Below are 12,511 nucleotides of genomic sequence, written 5' to 3' on the forward strand. Positions count from 1 at the left end.
TTTTACAAAGTGAAGTCCCTAGTAAATGTCACTGAACTACAGATGGCTTAAATTTTACTATGAAGTATATCCAGTCTGAAATCAGTATTTAATTTATATAAAATATTTAGTAAATTTTGAAAAATATAAAACTGGAACAGATAAAATTATATTCACACTACTTAGAAGCTAGTTATTACAAATACAATAAAAATATGAGTGCTACATTTTAAAATATAATTAACGTAAAGACAATATAAATCAATATGTTCTTTACAACGCAAGAATATTCTTTTCACTATTGTTGTTTATGTTACTGCTATTATACTTTTATATCTAAATACACATATATTTTAACAAACAAAAAACCCTCAAAAATTCAGTCAATAGTTAATATATTGTAAATATGATCATTTCTAAACTAAATCCTGTACTTTAGATATAAATGCATTAATAACAAAGTTCAGTATATTTTACAGCTGTTAAACTTTTAGTAAAACTGTGGTTATCAATAAAATTTGTATCTACTTCCTTTTTCACTCAGTGTTATGATGACTGCTGTACTTTGGTATGGCAACTTTTAAACACACAAGTTTTGTCTATTCTGAAGCAAATTTGATGCATTCTAAATAAAGAAATGTAGACTACTAGTGATTCATTATTTAAAAGTATGGTGATTGACAAATTCTGAGGTACTTGTTTGACTGATTGAAGTTTTAAACTACATGATTTATACAAAATATTCATATTTCAACAATTAATATAAGAGCATTTTTAGTTATATTCTTCATATTTTTCTGAATTATAGACTTTGCATGGATTTATCTATTCTATTTTGCAATACCTCTCAACTTATTCTTACCTCTCATTCGATCATCATAGTATAGGACAGTTGTAAAAAAAAAGAAGAAAAAGGATTAAAACTGTGGTATATAACTACACCATGCATGTCTATGTTCTTGTGATATCATAGCATTTATTCTCCATTTTGTACATTTACAGGTTTCATGTAACACTTGGCTGCAAAGGTTGCTAAGTTACTTTCATTTTAACTGCCTTTGTTTCTTTGTCCTTGAGTGGATAATATGTGCACTGCCTGTAGGTTTGGTTGCAGCACTGTCCTTTAATGGCCATCTAGATGACATCTAAAGCTTACGACCTCACCTATGTTGTAAAAAGAATAAGTGAATGACCAGTCATACGGGTAGTGCTAGTTGCTCTTGTTAAATGATATATTTCTTGTGAACTAAGGAATATTGCATTTAAACAGTCTATAACAGATTATTGAAAGAGAAACAACTGCAAGAATTGAGTAAAAGTGAATGAGTCCTGTGTAAGAAAAGTATACATACTATGTTTGTGTTTATGGTTATAATAAGGATTTTTCATTTTATGTTTCATGACTCAGTTATTAAGAGATTTAGCATTTCTTCCACAGCACAAGATGTAGCAAAATGCACAAGAACACTGTTCCAGCATTTACTTTAGCAGCCAGAATGGTGTCTTAGAACTTTTTGGAACACCTTCTGACAATAAATAAAAATCGTTTCATAGCAAACTATGTTTGAATTTGACCACAAACAGGTGAAAACATATCAAATATCACAGTTGAGGTGTTTCCTGTTTTTTGGATATTGTATGAGCAAATTCGCATTGTTCGAGCATAATAATGTCACCAGTCAGTGTCTTTCAACTTCTTGACATATTCATGAAGGACAAATACTGAGTTTTTCAAATACAGCTTTTTTTCTCTACATTATATATGATTATCATGTCTGATAAAAGTGTGGTGGAATATTGTCATACTTTTTCCTCGTTAATGTTAGATGTAACAACTGTTTTAATTTAAGTATAGCACAAGTGTTAAATTTAGTTATTTTTAAAAGCGATAGTTTATCATAGGTTTGTTTTAGTAAATGTGTATGGATCATATGTTGTGTAGTTCAACTGTTCTGAATTGGTATTTGTATTATTAGGTCATGTTACTTAAATCTTCTGAATTTTTCTTGTTGCTTTAACCCTACCGACATGGGTTTACCTATGGTCATGGGTCAAAGGCTAAGTCATCCCATTTGTAGATTAATATTCAAAATTTTATTGAACTACTATTTTATGAATATATGTCAATAAGTTTGGTATCAAATTGTAGATTATAATTTAAATTTTAGTATTATACATTAGTTAATTTCTTCATTTAAATATACATATTAAAAAAAACACCTAAATATTGACTTTTGTGTGTCACGTGGTATGTTGATGCAGCATTGGTTCAAATTAGATGTTTGTGATGTCCAAATACAAAGTCTATAGTTTCTTATGAATTAGATACAAATTACTGATATTGACAACCAAGAATCTAAGAAAAGAACCTCCTATATTTTCTATTTTCTGAGATATTAATACATTTATTGAACCAACCTCTTCCATTTTGTGAAAATACTTGCTTATGTACACCTACTTTGTCCAGTAATGTGTGTATAACCAATCAAAAGCTTAGAATGTCCGCTGTTTTCTCAGCCTCTGCAAAGCATTTGCATAGGATAATCTTTCTTTTCATGCTAGATTCCAAGCGGTAAGGTAAGACATTAGTGAGCTCAAAATATCATATTTTCTAGACACAAATACAGCATATTTACCAGCTTGGTAAGTTATAGTGGATATCTGTGGTACTGATTAGTAACTTATGATTATTTTTATTTTGAAATGCATATACAAAACCTAAAGAAAAATATTTAGTTTTACATTCTCCATGTGCAAAATTTATAAGGCTTAGCAAATTGTGGCAAGCAGCAAATGAGTACAAAGTTCATAACTAGAAGAGACAATTGTTTTCTATACTTCTTTGTTTACTGTTCAATGTTTTAAGAAAAGTAACTGAAATTTAAGAACATATTTGTAAGTAGTAATAATATATATACATATATAATGTATTATAACAGATATGAGACTGTATTTTACAAACTACTGGTCCATTAGACCAAAGCCAAGACAGGTCACTTTGTAAAAGCCAGTTTCATATTCTTGGATAAGGTAACATGAGTGCACTTGTGCTGTGTCATTGCAACTTCTGTGATGTTAGTCAGGCATGGCTGAAAGGTCAATAAAATTAAAATAATAAATATATATAGAGATATTTGAGATTTAAGCTATTTAGAATAAACAATTGTGTTTTCTGTAGTCACTCTAGAATGAAAAAAGCATAATTTATATCTAATTCCTAATTTTCTATGGTTGATCAAATCCACCAAATCTGTACAGATACAGTAGTGAAAATAACAGATAAGATATAAAGTTTTTTATAAAAAAAAAAAAGTTTGATAATTATCTGAATGTTATAAAGATTTTGCATGTGAAATTTTCTGATGCATAAAAGTATTTTCAATCTTAAAATCAAAATTACTTGTTCGATAGTCAACGTTCGAAAATAAAAAATTACTTAAAATATCTTAAAACTTAATAAAGAAATCTGATATTCTGGTTCGAAAGCCTTATTATGTTTATTGATAATCTGCAAAAGTTCAATGAAGATATGCTAACTGTATTAAAAATTATAGCATGAAAACTATAACAAGCAAAAAATGGTTATGAGGTCGGTACCTGGAACCGAGCCCATAGTGAAGAGTAAAGTAAGTATTGTTGCATCATATATCTGGTAGTGTGTGGAATGTTCAAGACTGCTGTTGTGTGTGTATATCTAAGTGTCCAGAAATTAGTTCAATAATAGAAGTTAAGTGAAAGCAAGTTAAGTTAGTAAAAGATATAGTCAAGTAGATCTAGACTACATGTTTGTGAGCCGAGCCATAAAAAGCACATAGTAGCGTTTTTTTTACGTGAAATTTTTGCAGATTGTATTGTAACAAGAGAGTACAGAAAATTAATTTGTCTTGTTAATAACTGTGTTCTAAAGTAATTGAACAAACCTATGTCGACTGTTGACAAAAAGAGACAATTATTTAAAGCTTTGGATACAACTGCAGTAACCAACAGTGTAATGTAAGTGAAATTATCCCCGATTGTATTGTAATAACAAAGTAGAAAAGAATAAATAGTCATCTAAAATTGTGTTCTAAAGTAACTGAACCAGCCTGTGTGAACTTTGATGAAAAAAGAGATAATTATTTAAAGCTCTGGATACAACTGTGATAACCAACAGTTATAGTAGTGATTTTAAAGCAAAATTATCACAGACTGTATTGTAATAATAGAGTAGAGAAGAATAATTCCTCATGTAAAATTGTATTCTATGGTAACTGAACCAGCATGTGCTGATGTGGATGAAAAAAAAAAGATTATTTAAAGCTCTGGATACAACTGTGGTAACCCACAGCATAACAAACATTTATATATACATTTGACTTGTTTTAATATATTATTTTAAAATAAGTGGACTGTGTACTGTTTGTTTATTGTTGAAATTTATCCCCAACAAGTCACAAACACCTACTGTAATAAATCTAGCCTATACATCCATACCAAAAACCTGAAAGCTAATAAGAAACCTAAAAACAACTCTGACAGTTGAGTTTCCATATTTTCCTTTTTCTACCAAATCAATTGACTCATAGCCAATAACTACAGCATGTGTCTTATAAAACTGTGCAATTAGTTTAACCTTTTTTTTTTCATATGGGACACAATGTATGGATTTGGTTGTCATTTTCAACACTTAATGTGACTGTCAAATGCCTAAACTCGGAGCATTAAAGCCTGGAAAACAGGTCAGCAGCATTGGGCATATAGAAATGAGGGGAGAAAAAAAATGACTGAAATGTATTGCTACTTGAGTAATAATTTGTTTTGCAGTTTTTAATATTTTCATTTGTCTGCTGTCACTTACTCTTTAACTTTCTGAAGATTGCATGTACCTCTGCACTAGACAATTAAGGTATTAGCTAAATAACTAACTGATAATAATAATAAAAGTGAATATATATATTTTCTCAACAATGGTCTTAATGAATGACCACAAATCTGGGGCTGTATTTGTGAAAGCCTCTCTAATACAGAATGTAAGAAACAATTTTAGTATATTTCTTCAGAATTTTTTAGATACTGTCTTAGATCCTGAACAAAATAAATAAAAGCAAGTGAACCATGTAAATCAATCCCCACATGCATAAACACACACATATACACGAATGCAGGTTTCTGTTAGTTGTTCTGAGCAATTTAGTTTGATCCTTTAGTTTGATATAATTTCAGTTAACTCTAAACAGAAATAAACAACAATAAGATAATAATATAAATAACTGTAGTGACAATCCTTTCAACTAAATGGAGGTGCTCTGATTTGCATTCTTTAACATTTTCCATAGATGTGATTCAGTTTACATTTTCCTTAGGCTTGATAAACACCAGAAGAGAAAGGAGCAAATAAATAAACTAACAATACTATTATTTTCAATTTACTATACACATTTACTGGTAAAACAAATGGCAAATCTTAATTGTACATACTTCTAATTATTTTTCTCTGTTACACCCAAAGTGCATTGGATTATTATTATCATTTATGCCCTTGTTTGTAGCACATACTTACAGAATATTATGATCAGATGATTAGTTTTGCAATAGTAACACTGGATAAAATATTGAAAATTGTCTTCCAAACAGAGATCATAGATTTGAAAGTCATTAGTTCTTAGAAATTTATTAGCTTTAATTTCTATTTCATTAACTCATTGATGTAATTGTTCATTTTGGCTAAAAAAAAAAGACTGGTTAGAGGTACTATCTTTATAGTTAGATTTCAATTATTGTTGAAATGATATAGTACATTCTGGCACTCAAGTGCTGATTACTTCATGGTCAATATCTTGAATGAATATCCAGTTTTAATTGAACCTATCAGATAGCTCAAATGTTAATTCAGTTTTACCTGGATATATGACAAAAGTGGGAAGGTAACTGGAAATTCTGGTACCATAATCTCAAGATATAAAATTGCAGAGTTTGCCACATATACTACGGTGTGTACTACCCTTTAATCTTGCCCTTGTTTGGTTAAGTTCAGAAGGGCTTCATAAATAATGAAATTATATTTCCCATGACTTTAACATCTACAATCAAGAGGAAGAGTCCACTGGTGGATGGATGCCATGATTGATCATTCAGTAGCTCCAGGAAGAGCAAATGAAAAACCCACATTTATTGTTGGTGCTTTTTGCTGTGCAACTTAATTGGCAGAGATTGATGAATGTACCATGGATGCAGTTACCTGTGGCACTTGTATGAGAAATTATGAATACATGAGGGTATTCTGAACCATTGTTATCAACCACCAAGCAATAGTTCTTAGCCTGTGTTACAGTTAGTGGTCCCAAGGGCTTTAAGGCACAAGATTCTTCAGGATTCTTCACTCGAGACATTTAGCACTGGTGTGAACACTTTATGGAGTGTGTCACCCATACAAAAAACCAGCCTAAGCAGGGTAAACTCCAGCAAAAAATTACTGGTTCTCCTCTACTGAGAATATATTTGGTTATTCCTGGTCCACTCCCAGAAATGGAACACAGTCACATTTATGTACTCAAGGTTATCGGCTACTTCACAAAAAGTATCGAGGCTTATCCACTGATTGATAAAACTGCATAATCAGTGGCTGATGCACTGGCAGAATACAGGATAACATGGTTCAGAGCATGAATATGAAAGAGGTGTTCCAGACTGTAAAGCACATGTTTACTAAGTTTGTTTACCCTGACTGAGGTGACTAGGACATATCGCACAAATCAACAGAGATCAGAAGGTTTTTTGACAAATATGCTCATGTTCAGCTGAGAAGTCTTCCTCCCTGTAAATGGGATGTATGGTCGATCATCTAGAGTGGACATTCAACTATGCCCCACGGAATATGTGGAATGGGCAAAGTCTGCATTAGTTGATGAACAAGAGTTTGCACATCAATAGATAGGAAATGCCACTGTATGACAGAATAGGTGTTACAATAAGACATTCAAGGAAAAAACTTATGAAAATGGAGACTGGGTGTGGCTTTGGTATGTGCTAGCTGCACCAAAGGCTCTTGGCATCAGCTGGAAAGGATCTCATCTTGTACTTTGATGAGTTGTATATTAACGTATGAGTTACAGCAGTCAAGGTGCACATGAAAGCACATAATCGTATAGCCGTATTTGTATTTGACCAATAAACTTCTGATGAAATGGCTTAACTAAGTGTCAGAAAAGGTTGAGACGACTATTTTATCCCATCTCACCCTGAATTTAAGGAAATAATGAAAGTACTATATCCAATTATTCAGAGTTAGGACAGTCACTTCATTAAGAAACCAATGATTGAAAGGAAGTGGTAGTCATACTGTCCAAGCTATTCAGTGATGTTAACCATACAATATATATACACTATGTTGTGATTTCCACTTGATTATCATAAAACTAAGACAAGGCTGTTAAATGTAATGCCTAGAACATCACTACTTTGCATAACTGAGAATGACAGCTAGTAGTTCAAATCTTAGCTTAAGAGGTGTTGCGACCCTTGCTTTCTGAGGTATCAGGTGGCATTGTGAAGTACAGTATATGCACTACATTGCACGATTACCACTGAAACAAGAAGTAAGGATGGTTTGTTGATCACATGATAAATGGGTCTGAAAGGGATTTGTGACACTTGTTTTCCAAGGTACCATGTGATTTTTCTGAAGTGAGATGTCAGACATGTTTCACATGAATCACTCACAAGAACTCTGTAGAGTCTGAAAGACATAAATTCTTCACGTGCATTGAGGAAATTGTTTTCTCAGAATTTATATTGATGCAAAAATATCAAGAGCATGAATATTAATCCTGACTTACAAAATTTTGGGCTGAATTATGTTGGAATTTATTTATTTTGGGATATCTGTAAAGAAAAATGCATGATTTTAATTGTTTGTAGCACATTAAACTATAGCTACTGAGTAGTAGCTTCAGGGAGTAGCCTGAGACAGTAGCAAAGTAATTTCAGTGCAAGCTGGAGGCAGTCTGTTCAAAGCTATTAGTGTATGTGATAAAGTGCAATGGAGATGTATGCATATTGTAATATACTGGTCAAAACAAATACATGTGTGTCATCTCAAGTATGTAGGAACATTATGTGAAGTCATTCATGGGTGTTGTATAACATGATTTGATCAATAAGTAATGCACTTAACCATCACAACACATATGGATGGAAATAAAAAATATGATCTGGATGTTAAGGCTTTGTAATCTGAGGTTGACTGTGATTACTTGCCTGTAAGGTATTATTTGAAGTTGTAATTTACATGTTATTTTCACTAATATTGTGAGAGAATGTTTCAATTCTGACACTGAGATACTTGACAGAAAATAAATTTTCATAGAAGGGTAAGATTAACAGAGAATATAGCACAATGTCTTGGAGCTAACACAATTTTACTTATTATTTTTTAGTAACAGTAGTACATGATAATTCAACTGGATTGAATCGAAATATTTGAGTTAGTTAAATTATCAGTAGTATAAGAAATTCAAAAACATTAGCTTAAATACCATAACAAATATTTTGAATCATGCAGAATGAAATATTTAGTAAAGCACACAGTTTTCTAAATATTTTGTTAGCACTTTTTCAGTCAAAGATACATTATAAGATGAATAAAACTACAGACTATAAATGTAGTAAGAGAAAGCAAAACATAACACCCATGTGGTAAAACTTCATAAATCACACCAAAGCTAGTATTAAACTTGTAACTCAAAGAAGGTCCCCAATGAGATACAATGAAAACATTTGTGGGTTTTAATGGTCAAGAGTAAAGGTTGGTATCATCTAACACAAGTCAGCTCATGTTTGTAGGATCCAGTTTTACAGTTTTGACTCCATTCCTTTCCTACTGGAACCAGGCAATGTTTACATAACAACCAGATGGTAGTTCAAGTAATAGCTCTGGGTCATAAGGTAGATTTACTGGCCATTGTCATGAAAATGACAACAGAGGGTGGTAAGGTTTAAAATGGTATTGCTCAAAGGAAGAACTAGTAAGGACTGTGGGCCAATAAGTTCTCAGCAAAGGATATATAGTCTGTGGGTGATTAGAACATGAGCACATGAATCCCATAAAAAAATTTTACTTGACTAAGGTAATTCTTTGATTACTCAGACCCTAAAGATAGTTTATAAAGGGAAGTAATGATTATAACTGTGCGGTAATGATCATTTTTAACCTACACACCTAGCTGACAATTTGACTAATGGAAATTCATTGACCTTGCATTTTAAATATGGACATTTACTATTTAAGATCAAGTTCTGGGCCAAATTGGCTATCTTGTCTTCAACTAGGTAGTAGTGATATTCCATATTGTATGTTGAAACTTTTTCTTTAGGCAGACCGCCATGGAGAGAAGAAACTATGGTAATAAACAAAAGTTTGCCCATGACTTCCTCCTTTCCAAAAAGCTGATGTTTAAGGCTATACCTAAGAATTTTGGAGCTGTCCTGACATTTGTTTCGGCAGAACCTATCAATGAAGTTGCATTAGTTTCTATTCTGTAAAACTTCATTACAGCCAGAATGGGATATTTTGGATACAAGCCAGATTTAATATCAAACAATAGACAAACACACAAATGTAATTTGAATACAAATATTTAAAGTATTCTTACTAGATATGTCTGTTTATATATTAGAAGATATTCTGTATTCATAGCTTAAAATGTTCTGGTTTGTTAATTGTGGTAATGTAAACTAAAATATATTTTACATGTTCACATACAATTATGGCCACAGCCTGGATTTTGTTCTCCTGCCATTTCAGTTATGCATCTTTATAAAGGGCTACACATGAAAATAATCCAATTTAGATTTAAATAGCATAAATATTCCTATACATGATTTAACATACAAAGAATTAAAAAGCAACAACTAAAATTAATAAATCCAACAAATATTTAATGTCTTACAGGGAGTCTCTTGATAAAGGTGTATATCTAAGACATCAGGAAATGAAATTTGGTTTTATATGAAGTCTAAAATCATAAAATTAAACAGTTACTTAAAGTCATTTAAAAATTCTCAACAAGTATTCTCAATTGCTTAAGAAACTTGCTTTTAAAAATTCCAATGACCTGTTAACTATCTTAGAAATTGTATAATTTTATGAAGATATAAAAAAGGCATTTATGGTTGCAATTTACAAGCTGATTCAAAAGGATTCTTTAATGGATTACACAGTAAAATATGAATACCTATGATAAAAGTTACATACAGCTACAGTGTTTCTTACAGTAGCTTATAAAAGCTAGATATGAATTAAAACTAAAACATTTTTGTGATTTACAGTTTATTTATAGGAATTTCAAACAATTTATTTTCACTTTACAAAACGTTTTCTAAGCTACATGCAAGTATTTACTGATATAATCTTTCAAACTGCCTAGCAAACCTTCATTTATCCATGTTCTTTCTTTACAAAGAGCTCAAGTACAACTGGGAAAAACCTACCAATCAAAAGTGTAAAGATCTAAATTTCAAAGGATAAGATAGACTAACATATACCAATCAAAATAAAAAAGAAAAATATGAACACTTATATGTTACCAGGAATTAATATGGTCATATAAGAGCAACATTGTAGTGTGATTTGAGAATCAATAGTTTTCTTATTAGTCTTTACAAAAATGCCCCATAATAAACCAAGGAAAGAAAGAGATAAACAAGATACCAAAACATAAATTACAAGTATGAAAAAATTCCATGATCACAACTTCAACACAATTAAGAAAGAAATATGCAAAAATAAAATTCTCACTTCCATGGGTTATATAAGATTGATATTAGTCTCAAGTTAGTAATAAATATTGTAATTTTATTATTTTGTATTCTTAAGCAAAACTTTCACAATTCAATTTCTCATCCCTTGTTTTAAAAAACCAAAATATCTAGTAACATGTTTATTTTTCTATATTTTATGTGTTTTAAATGTTTTCAGCAATTTTCTAAACTAAATCATGTGGGGAAAAAATTATTGTTTACCTTGAGCTAGATTGATTTGTAGTCGTGAGTTCTGTGTAGCAAATTTCACTTTTGCTGCTAACATATTGTTGTAGATTATGTTTTTAACGTTTTAATTTCCCCCTTTTTTTTACTGTTTGCTAAAGGGAGTTTTATCTTGTAGTGATCATGTGTGACATCTAGAAGTTTTCTAAATGTGTAGATTTGGCAAAATGTCTCATAATTTTTTCATGAGAATTAATCAGTGATTGAGTGAAGATTCAGGTAGTTAATCAATCTGTTACTGTATTAATCAGGTATTTTTGTGCAAAGAAAAACAAGCAGAAAGAAACAGAGTATTAAAAGAAGATAAAAAACATGCAAAATAAAATCAAGAGCTAAGAGAATTTAAGAGAGAAGTTAAAAATAAGACAAAAGATTGAAAGAAGAATTAAAATCAAAAACATATTTAATTGAAGACAAGGTCAAAGAAACTATTGGAATGTGCAAAAGAATTATAAGAACAAAATCAGTGAAGTAGAAAAGAACACCAGCAACAGAACAAACATCTGAAAAATGATTTGGGAAATGCTAGTATTAAGCCAGTTACAATTCTCTTTACATCTGCCAAAGAATTCCACTCTCAAAGACCTTTAACACTTTCAATATGGGCTCGGTCAATCTGACCAACCACGTGACCTTTTTGTACTAGTTTAAAGTCTTTATAAATTTAATACTTATAACTCTCAATATAATGAGTATATCTTCATGAAAATTGGCAGTCTTTCAATTAATATTACAAGTCTTTCACATACAAAAACTTAGCGAAGTATTTTTAATAAAATAAAATAAATATTTGTCCATGAATATATTGAGTATTTGTTTTGAATAGTCCGTGTATAAAGTAATTTTCATGTTAAAATTTAAAATACTTTTCCTCATCTCAAAAATCTAAATTTCCTTTGTGTAATCCCTAAAACCTCCTAAATGCATTTCAAACGTTTTTTCAGTAAAACTTTATAGTTTATCTGTTATTTTCTCTACCCTATCTCAAAATGGAATCTGTCAATTCGACCGACCTCGTAACCATCACCAAAAAAAAAAAAAATCAAAATAATAACCTAAATTTACCTTTTTTCCTTCTATAATTACTTCAAATTGTTGCATGAAACTACATTCGTTTATTCCAAGTAGCTCTAAGTTCATAACACTATACATCTATTTATAATTAAATTTTATTGTTTTATTGCCATTTGAACCATGTCTAACTACTATCCAAGCCATTATAAGTTGTAAATCACTCAGGAAATGTGCAGCTAACGTTACGCTATCGAATTACATTACCCACGAACTCCTCGCATACATGCCGCATGAACCATTTTAATCATATTATTATGATTACTTATCTTACCTAATCTAGTCTTAAATAACTTAAAAAGATCTGTATTTTTAGATTTTAGTTACTTTTAAAATAATTAACAAAGAATAAATATGAAAAACAAGAAATAAAGTACTTACCTAATCTTCTTTTTTTCTTTGCTGTCGGATTTCGAAGAGAGTTAACCCTAATTTTTTA

The 12,511-nt window shown here is 30.7% G+C and overlaps 1 protein-coding gene across 3 annotated transcripts in view; it reads right to left on the bottom strand.

Moving 5' to 3' along the window:
- Nucleotides 1-12,511, bottom strand: part of LOC106456961 (ralA-binding protein 1-like) — a 194,714-nt gene that overhangs the window by 34,048 nt on the left and 148,155 nt on the right. The gene's annotated exons all lie outside the window — the stretch shown is intronic.

This window comes from Limulus polyphemus, unplaced genomic scaffold, assembly GCF_000517525.1.
Source record: "Limulus polyphemus unplaced genomic scaffold, Limulus_polyphemus-2.1.2 Scaffold275, whole genome shotgun sequence".
NCBI lineage: Eukaryota > Metazoa > Arthropoda > Merostomata > Xiphosura > Limulidae > Limulus > Limulus polyphemus.